Here is a 10,834-nt window from a genome sequence, read left to right on the forward strand (position 1 = left end):
ATTAACACATTGATTTTTAAAATTTTAACTTCCAAGAGAAAGTTGGCTAGACCACCTTTCTTAGAACCAGGTAGATTTTTGTGGGAGCTGCCTGTCAACTTCTAACTAAATTGTAGCAAACAGTTTCTCTTTCTCAGAATCTTCTCAAGCTGCCTCCTGACCTCAGTCACTTTACAATAGATCACCAAAAAAGGGACAGAATTTCCCAGGCTTACAACCAGCCTGTTTGGGGTTCCTGGCGATATAGGGTGGACACTAACTTTGTGAAACCTCAGAGAGCTTTTACCTTCTTTCCTACTTTTCTGAACATTGGTCTTTATTCATCATCTACAGTCAGAGGAAGACTGAGGGTGGACAGAGGCCAAGAAAAAAGGAGATTTTGGGGATTAGGATAATCTCCACAACCGACAGTGATCCTGAGTCACTGGGAAGATGAAAAGTGAAGAAAGGACATTGGAAAACCCAGTGGCGAGGGACATTGTTGTGCCCAAGATAAGAATATTGTCATAGCAACAGAATGGTGAACACTGCTGAACTGATTAACTTCGCTTCTTAGCAACAGTAGGAGAGAGAAAGAAACACACACACACACACACACACACACACCACACACTCACACTCATACTCAGAGAGGGAGAGAGAGAGAGAGAGAAAGGGGGGGGGAATCAGTCCTCCAGATGCTTGCATTTCACAGGACCCCTTTCTCTTGTGCATTCTGGAAGGTAAGTCAGAGAGAGAGAGAGGGGAAATCAGTCCTCCTGATGCTTGCATTTCACAGGACCCCTTTCTCTTGTGCATTCTGGAAGGTAAGTCAGAGCCCTGAGAAACAGAGCAAAAGCCTCCAGAGCTAAGAGGATTTTCTTGGCCAATTTCAAGATTCATACATAAAGGAAAGTTCTAGAAAACCACAGATGCTGAATGTAAACATTCTGGCAAACCCAGATCTGTCCCAGAGTCTCAGGGAGAGAGAGCATACATCAGAGAACAGTTGCAGCAAGGGGGCTTCCCAGGGTAGAGGCTTCTAGGGGTTCTGAGAGCTCCACACAGAATCATGTCTATATTGGACAGATATACTATACAGAGTTTCCTACTGATTAAGCCTCTTAATATATCTCCATGGAAAAAGTTCCTGTGCTCAGATCAAATCTGTCTTGGTTTGGGAGAGGAAAAGAACAAGGGAGCAGCTGACTGCTGCTGGATGACATTAATTGCCACCAAGGAATTGATCAAAGATTGATAATAAGGATGATTGTTCCCACCCAGGTTACTGACTTTGTTCCTGTTCTTCACTAATTGTGTGTCTAGTTATTGATTCAGTGTGACATTTTAGTCCAGGATCTGATAATCTCTAAAGTTTTTGCTTTTGTATTCAATGAAGATAAGCTCTTAGCCTCTCCTGCTCTCTTTTAGCCTCATAAAACATCTTACCATTTAATAAGTAACAGATATGTTTTTCTGGCAAGATATTTTCTTTTATTCCTGAGAGAATTACAATGTTGCAAATAACTATGGCTAATAATAAGTAAATAGAGCTATACGCAGAGACATGGGAGAGAACTTGATACTGATAAACACATGAACGGAGCTCAACAAACTCACATTTGGGCTAACTGAAAGGGACTCAGAATGAATATGTATAAAAATACTTTAGAATTTGTTGTTTTACAAATATATTCCTGTAGAACACAAGAGGTTAGCAAGGAGTAATTGGAGGAAAATACAAGAGAGTCATGTTCTTCTCTAATAGTCAGGGTGATAGAATTCATAGGTGCCTTATTATTTTTTGGTTGTAAAGATTTCCCCCATGAATCTTTTCTGAATAGTAGAAGAATATTTGAAAGCTTCCTGAGATAAATGCATTCATCATCTCTTTTAATCCTCAAAGGATCACATTTTATAGATAGAAAAAGTCAGAAGAATAATTTTTCCTCTGCCTACTAAAATGCTAGGTGGTAGAGCCTGGGCAGTGAATTTTAAGCACACTCTTTTCCCTTGGAAGTGAGCTGACCTGAGTGACTCACATACAGCTAACAGAATCCACTGGGAGGGACTCCTGAAACCTGGTCAGAAAGGGTCATGCACTTTCCACCTTGCTCTTCGTGGTGTTTTTTTCTAGTAGAAACCAATGGGCACTTGATAAATGGTATCTACCTTAGAGCTTCATTCAAGGGAAGCCACATGTAGGCACACTGGTCAAGAGTTCAGCATCACTGATCAGTCATGGAAGGGAGGCAGTTACATGTCTGACACTACGGGGCCATCAAGAGCTGTAGCCCCATGTCTGATTACAATGACATGAGAGACTTTTTTCTTTTGCTTTTGATATTTTTTCTTTTTGTAAAAAGTTTTTCTTGACACACACACACACACACACACACACACACACACAGGCACACATTGTCTTTCTTAATAATCAAAGCTCTCATTTCTTTCTCTCTACCACCAAATCCAGTCTTCATTCCCAATTCATGCCTTACTTTCGTGTCTATTTTGTATGAGTATGTATAGCCCACAGTATTGAAGCATGAATCAGGGATTATTTACATAAATAAAGGCAATGTATCAGCAGCTACACAACTGAGGAGTGTGGCTTCCCCTCTTCCAGCCATCATTAGGTGCTTATAGCTCCTCATGGGACGGTTGGGGCTTATAAGCCCCTCCCCAACCCATGATGAAATGTTGACAGGACCAGTCTTGTCCAGGTAGACTCTGCTGCCATGCATGTTAAGAATGGCAGAGTTTGGAGGCTGGCGAGATGGCTCAGCAGGTAAGAGCACTGACTGCTCTTCACGGAAGGTCCTGAGTTCAAATCCCAGCAACCACATGGTGGCTCACAACCACCTGTAATGATATCTGACGCTCTCTTCTGGTGCTGTCTGAAGTCAGCTACAGTGTACTTATTTATAATAATAAATAAATCTTTGGGCCTGAGCAAGCAGGGACTGAATGAGCAGAGTTGACTGGGGCGAGTGGGGTTGACCAGAGCGAGCAGAGGTCCTAAAAAATTCAATTCCCAACAAACACATGAAGGCTCACAACCATCTGTACAGCTACAGTGTACTCACATACATAAAATAAATAAATAAATCTTTAAAAAAAAAGAATGGCAGAGTTTTATGACATTCTTTCAAATCTTTTTTTTTCTTAGTTGTCATCAACAGTCCAGTAAAGCTGAACATTTATTAGACCTATTTAACAGATGAGAAAACTGAGGCAAGCTAAACCAAAGTCAGCCCTGGCAAGTCACAGAATCTGGAGATGTTAGAGCTAGTGGGAAGCCTAGGTTAATGTCAGGCATGTCCTGTTGGCCTCAGAACATAAAGATGTGTGATCCCGAGGGGCCCATCAAGCTGCAGTAATCTATTCTGGTGGTATCTTCTTCAATTTTAGGACAGGCAGGCATGAGGCACTGGAGTATCTCCTTCAGCAAATAGTTTGAGGGGGAAATTCAGGCCTGGAGCAGCCTGGGTCAGCATCCCCAATGAGATGATGTCAATGTGTGTTTTACAGAACTGGGGGAGGTTGCCCAGTGTGATGCCCCCCTGCTGCAGGCTGGCCAGTCTGGGCCTCCCTCAACCCCCGGGAGAGACGGGGTCCTAGTCAGGTCAACAAGGTGTAGGCGAAGAAATGATGGCAGAAACGACACATGGAAGTACAGGATCTGAATGTATTTCTTAAAAATGGCATCAGACTTTTACAGTCATTGCAAAAAAGAAATGATAAATCTAGCAGTTCCGCAGTTGAGGTACATCTGAGGCCACCTGAAACACACTGGGTCTAAAGAAGCAACCTCTTCTCGACAGGCGCTGCACCCCCTGGACCCAAGCGCTCTGGGCCTGGGGGGCTGCAGACTGCATGAATCTAAGACCTAGTCCATCTAAGTTCTAGTTCGTGAAAACTAGGCTTAAATAGTATACAGAAAACAGGGCTAATGTCAAAAGTCATGTAGGCAGGTGACAGTCACATCAAGGTCAGTAGGATCAGATATCCAGGTGTGAAGTCACCAAGAAGTTCCAATCTATCAATTCCTGCTAATGCCCTTAAGTGAGGGAAGCCCTTCAATTACTCTGGTATGTAAAACAGTTCTGTCTTCTGTGGGACTGCCCTGAGAATTCTAACTATGTTAACAGTAAGCAATGGTGCCTGACCTCTGTTGCTAACTCTGAGGACATTCTATCTGATAAGGCAGCTTCCTTGTGAGAAATTCCAAGCTAAGGACAGCTTGGAAATAAATTAGGATATATTGGAACGTTGTGCTGGCCAGGGAAAAATTCCCTTTTTTAGCCATTTACGAATCATTTCTTGGGGTACCTTTATGCTTGAATAAAAGGGCGTGTTGACGATTGGAAAGACTAATCTGGAACACGTCTGAGTTAGGAGATGCCAACGACTGTCTGAATACCCAGGAGGCACAAACTCCCTTTGAAGTCATAATGCCTCTTGTCCTTAATCAGGCTTTTACCCCCGATATTTCGGATTTTACTGGAGTAGACGAGTGGGTGTGGCACCCCCACTGGCTTCCACAGTCACCCTGGGGAATTTGGCTTTAAGTGCAGCTACTGTGGGGTGCAGCTCCTAGGTTTGAAGTTGTCCAGCATTACCAGGTCAGCCCCAGCCTCTGCTCCTGCAAGGCCTCCTTTAAGCTGCTACATTCCACCTCTGCCTTCAGGAGATATGGGCTGCCTGCTGGGCCTTCAGCACTGCTTTTTCATGCTGCCAGCTGCCACTAGTTGGAACCCTGGCATGGTCTTCCTGGTGCCTGCCACGTGTCCAGTCCAACTGGTGCTCCTGGCTACCTTCACAGCTGTTGCTGCAGAGCTGGCAATTTCACTGGAGCAGGCCAGGGTGTTAAGGGCCACCTGTTTCCCCAGCAGCAGGTGGTGGACTTCTGCCACCTTGACCACAGCTATCTCCCTCTGGGAGGCACCAGGACACTAGGGAGTTGAGTTGAGTGAAGATGGTATCAAAGGTCATCCTGCCAGAACCCCAGGAGATTTGGCCCACAGTGCAGCCTGCGATGGGCTGACTCAGTAGTCCTCTTTCAGCCAGCTCTTCACTAGGGCTGCCAGGGCCGTAGGGGCAGCAGGAGCTACAGACCTTCAGAATTCATAGTGACTTGGTGAAGCTAGCAGATCAGCATATCCACCATTGTTCAGATTGATTGTTCCCAAACTCTAAATCTTAAAACTCTTCATGCTCTCTCTTTTGTGACCTTTCCTGAGCCTTGTTGGTGAGGGAGGAAGCTTCAGAGTCCTATTAAGGGACAAGTAATTAACAGTCACTTATTCTTAGCACATTTGATCAGTTATTGGGTCTATGCACCAGCTCTTGCCTATGAGAAACAGAAGTTTCCCTGATCAGGGTTGAGAAGAGCACTAATATATGCATATTAAATACAAATATTTAGAGGCAAATCAGACATCACTCCAATTAATAAAACAATAGTAGTAAGTTGGCCCTGAGGGCCTATGGCATCCAAAGCCACGGTTTGCAGTACCAGGTATTCATTCTTTCTGTGTAGTAGGCCTCAAATCTAATCAGAAAGTGGCTGTTCCCTCCACATAAGTTGTAGGCACATAAGTAGGCAAGTCTGGTCTGTTGGGTTGCTATTACAGTGAGTTCAGCAACTTCCACCGCCCACACTTTCCAGCAGTATGAAAGCTAGCATCGGAGGAAGTTTCCGGTCCAGTTCCAGCATGATTTCTCTGTGCACAACAAGTGCATGAAGGATTTCAGTGAGGGTTACCTGGTGGCGGTGTCACACCACCACCACACGTGTTATAGGCATTCATTGTGTAGTAACAACAACCAGAATAGCTAGCAATAGAACCTAGTTCTGTTGGACTCCAAAACTTGCCTAAAAGTATGCATTTTCTGCCTCCTTAAATCTTTGATTCTGTTACTTTATACCAAAATCTAGTATGAGAAGCATTTGAATACATGATTATACACTGAGATATTAACTTTGGCATGTTCATGGTGCTTTGAGTTTTACAAATGATTTTCTGGATTCTATTGTCTTGACTCTTACCAAATCAGAGAATTACCATCTTAATAATAATAATAATAATAATAATAATAATAATAATAATAATGATGATGATGATGTTTTCATTCACTCAGTCAATATTTATTGATCACTACTATAAGTTAAACAGATAAGAGCTCCCATTAACACATAAATACAGTAAATAGAAGCTTAAGCACATTGCTCCTGATATAAGGACGGAAGAAAATGAGGAAACACACTCAAATACATTCATTAGATACAATGTAGGAAAAAAAGTGCAGCGAAGTCTTCTGGGGAGAATTAAAAGTTTGGTTTTCTAGGCAATTAGAAGAAGAAGGGAAGGAGAACAGAAAAGGACACAGGTCCCCTGGGCTACTGTGTCAACAGCCTTAACTTCAAGTTCTTAATACAGGTCCCTCACCACTGGTCAGAGGGAGGAGGCCTCAGAGAAGAGGACTCCAGATGAGGAGAACAAAGGCGGTCCTCTTGGGTAGGCATGTCAGTAGATCATTTGTCAGGAGACATTCCAAGTTAAAGACTGTTTTCAATCCACCAGACCTATTTCAGATACGAATAGTTCATCTCCATTTACCCCTAAAAGAATGGCTTTTACACTTAAGCTAATTTTTATTTTTAGAGGGAAGCAATGGTTCTGTACCTTCATGATTTCCTCGCTAAAAAGAAGAAAAAAGAAGCTTTAGGGGAAGAGGTTATTATTCCAGTAGTATTGGTCTACAGTCTAAGAATAAGCTAAATATTTCTTTGTCCAAGTAGTGTGACCCTCTTGAAATGGTTATTTTTAATAACTTACTATGTTTTTTGGGCTACTCAACAAGAGGACTGCACTTTCTCTCAATAGTAACTAATCCAAAAATGAGCATGTGATCCAAGATCAACCAAGCTCTCTTTTAAGAACTGGTGTGATGTCGGGCAGTGGTAGTGCACTTTAATCCCATCACTGGGGAGGCAGAAGCAGGTGGACCTCTCTGAGTTCAAAGCCAGCCTGGTTTACAGAGTGAGTTCAGAACAGCCAACATTAAACACCACACAGAGAAGACCCTTAAAAACCAAAAGAACAAACAAACACACAAAAATAAAAAAGAATTGGTGTGAAGAAGGTTACTCAGCTGAAGTCCTGAACTACAGAGACTCTAATAGTAATTGCAAGATGCCAGGAATTACCATGTACGTCACAGATACAGCCAGCCTATAGAAATAAAACTTCACATTAGACTGGTTCTCTTCTGGAAGCTACCAACTTTTATAGTAAATAAGCCAATAAAGTATTATTTTTTCCTGCCTGGCATAACCTAGTTTAATTTCAGTGTTTGTTACTCTTTAACACTCCTACCTAGCTAACTCCTTTGTCACATGTGAGTTCCTAATGGTGGGAACACATTTCAGGATTCATGTGATCTACCGTATCTCTGTCCTCATTCTGACACCCCCTCATACTTTCTCAGGCAAAGGTGGTTGTTAGGAGCACAGGCTTTGGCGTCAGACAGGACTGTCTTGTATATACTATTTAACTCTGCCAAGTACAGGTGGTGCAGATGTGCTGTGACACATCTTCACTGTAAAATGGGGTTACTGTAGTTTACATCTTTAGATTTGTTTTGAGATGACTCATGTAAGGCATGTATCTCAGTCCTTAGTGGATTTTTAGTATGGTTCATAAATACTTTTAATATTTCTTCTGCAGGTGTTCCTGGACACCAAGAATGCGAAGCAAAGACTTCGGAATCGGGTATATTCAAGGATGTTATACATACATATGTACTTACGTACATAGACACACACACATATATATACATACATACAAACATATCCTACCTATATATAAATCTTACCAGATTGCATGACTTTATCTATTAAGAAGTTAGTGTGAGCATGGGTATGTATGTGGTATTTGTGTATGCATGTAGGGTGTGTATATGTATAGAGTTGTACACATGTATGTGTCTTTGGGGGGATTCGCTCACCTATGTGCATGAAGAAGGTGGACAGAATAATATATATACATATATATGTATATATGCATGTATGTTATATGTTACATTGATTTATCATTTCTTCTAAGGAAGGCGGACACATGTCATGGTGCCTTGGGGAGAGCAGCAGACAACATCTAAGAGTCAGTTCTCTCCAACCATAAGGACTGAACTCAGGTCATCATGCTTGTCAGTCAGCAGCAAGAGCCCTTCACCACTGAGCTGTCTTATAGGGCCAGTAAAAAAAATACTCCTTTATTTTATCCTAAATCTTAATGTTAGGATAGATAGATGTGATAAAAGGAAAAGAGTCTACGATAACCTAAATTTAATTATAAAGACCACATGCCTAGAGGACATGGGGCAATAAGAATGATGGTGTTGCTTGTGTATGCCTCTGCTTGGAGCTGAATGTTTGAGACTGGATAACCTATTGGGGCCTTGTCCCTAGACAACACTGATTCTTCCTAGGAGAAAGGAGTTTTGTTTTTGTTTTTGTTTTTGTTTTCACTTGAGGTTTTCCTCTTTTTTCTTCAAAGACCCCTATTAAGTAATTTTCATAGTGTTATTCAATATATAAACTGCATTGCAACACAAAATGAAGTATGTTTTTAAAACTAAAGTTAGGGTTTACATTAAAACCTCGACTTAAGCTTCACCATAACCTACTACCAAGACCACGCCAAACCATCTGGAAAGATCTATCTATCCATCCATCCTACCAAAATTGTGACTTTATCTATTAGGAAGTTAGTGTGTACATGGATGTGTGTGTGTGTGTGTGTGTGTGTGTGTGTGTGTATGTATGTATTTGTGTGTGTACTGTGTATATGTATACATGTTGGATATATGTCTGTGTATTTGTGGGGGTTCACTCACCTTTGTGAAGGAAGAAGGGGGGCAGAATCAACACCCAATATTCTCCACTACCAGTTTCCCTTTTTTGAAAATAAAGGTCTCACTGAACCTAGATCTAAGCAGTTTGGGCAGGCTGATGGCTATGAGCCCTTGTGATTTGCCTGTCTCTCTCCCAGTGCTGGGGTTAGTTGGAGCCACCATGTCTGACTTCTTATGCTTACACTGAGAATCTGAACTTAGGTCACAAAAGGGGGGTGCTCACTGAGCCATCTCCCCATTCCAAGAAGTGAGGTATTAATGGAGGTTTCTGTTTGGACAGTAAAACACTATGTGTACTGTACATAATTATTTTGTGCCTGGTCCCATTCTAAAACCTTATACAAAATTACATATTTGATTGTGTAAGTGCCAACGCTTTTTGTAGCTGTTGTTGCTTTCAAAATCCTTTGAAAAATGCAGACCTCATGGTTGATCAGGAACCTGTCACAAGCTAAGATACCAAATGAAGAGGAGTTTTACCCTTTTCTATCTTGTATGTATGTTTCTGTAGAAAGCACAATGATGCCACATGAAGTTTCCAAGATCACTATAAAAACATAAAATACCCATACAATCATGGTGACAAAGAATGTGTTTTTTTTTTTTTTTTCAGGGAGTGATCTAGCCTAAACATGACAGAAGAGTAGTTGCATGCAAAGCAAAACAAAGCAAATTTGAGCAAAACACCAACCATAGCAGGAACATATTTGAATTCGCCAACAGGTTTATGTCTGTGCTTCCAAAAATCTTCAGAAATCCTAAATTTACCTCATTTTCTTCAGTCTTTTTCTCTACCTCTCTAGGAATACTGTTTTCTCATTCATGAGACATAACCTCAACTTCTTTTCTGGTATTGAACGTCACAGAAATTCCAAGCTAGAAAAACAGCATATCTGGAGATGCAGTGACTGCAAGGGATGTTTGCATGAGTCCTCATTGCCATGGAGACCACAGAGCGTGGAGTCTGTAAGGACCGTGCAGCCCAGGTGGGAATGCTGGTGATGAAGGACATTCTCCAGGAGCATCTTCCTTTCTGACCTAGGTTTCCAGCTACTTGCTTCTTTCGTATTTGCTATGAGAAGGTGGAGTTCTGGTTAGCTTTACCTGTCAACAACACAGTGTCCTTGAGAAGGGAGACCCATGCGCATATCTATAGAAATTTATCTTGACTGCTGATGGATGGGGAGGGCTGGACAGTGTTTCTCAATGGTTTCCATTGTGCTTCCTTGGCTACGAGTTCCTTGGTAAGAGAACACGTTATGTGGAATGGCGAGCGGGTGTGCCTGCTGGTCCCTTTGTAAGGTCCTGCCCTGCCTTCCCTTCAGTGACAGACTGTCACCAGGAAGCTGAGACAAGTTCTTTCCTCCCCTTAGTTGCTTTGTTCAGAGGATTTTTATCACAACAACAGAGAAGAAACCAGAATTATCCGACTATTCCACTCACTCTATCTCTTTCCCTCTTCAAAGACTTGTTTTCAATTCTCAGTTCTTTTAAGCTTCAGAGGAAACTAAGAAATTGACTGCCCCACCCCTGACACACAAACACACACACACACACACACACTACATCCTTTTTTTTTTTTTTTTTTTTTTTTTTTTTTTTTTTTGGTTTTTCGAGACAGGGTTTCTCTGTGTAGCCCTGGCTGTCCTGGAACTCACTCTGTAGACCAGGCTGGCCTCGAACTCAGAAATCCATCTGCCTCTGCCTCCCAAGCACTGGGATTAAAGGAATAAGCCATCATCGCCCAGCTCACTACATCCTTTTTTAAAATTGGAAAATAATGGCATGTAATTATGGGGTATGTTGTGATATCTTGATGTGCATGCACACTCTAGATTGATCAAACCGAGTCAATGAACATAGTTACACCTGGGATCTGTCATTTGTCATTTCTTTGTGCGATGAACCAGAATCTATTACTTAATTACTGTAACTG

The 10,834-nt window shown here is 41.8% G+C and overlaps 1 pseudogene; it reads right to left on the reverse strand.

Annotated features, from left to right (window-relative positions):
• Positions 1-3,386: 3,386 nt before the first annotated feature.
• Positions 3,387-5,110, reverse strand: LOC116073555 (annotated as a pseudogene).
• Positions 5,111-10,834: the final 5,724 nt, after the last annotated feature.

This window comes from Mastomys coucha, unplaced genomic scaffold (genome assembly GCF_008632895.1).
Source record: "Mastomys coucha isolate ucsf_1 unplaced genomic scaffold, UCSF_Mcou_1 pScaffold23, whole genome shotgun sequence".
Taxonomy (NCBI): Eukaryota; Metazoa; Chordata; class Mammalia; order Rodentia; family Muridae; genus Mastomys; species Mastomys coucha.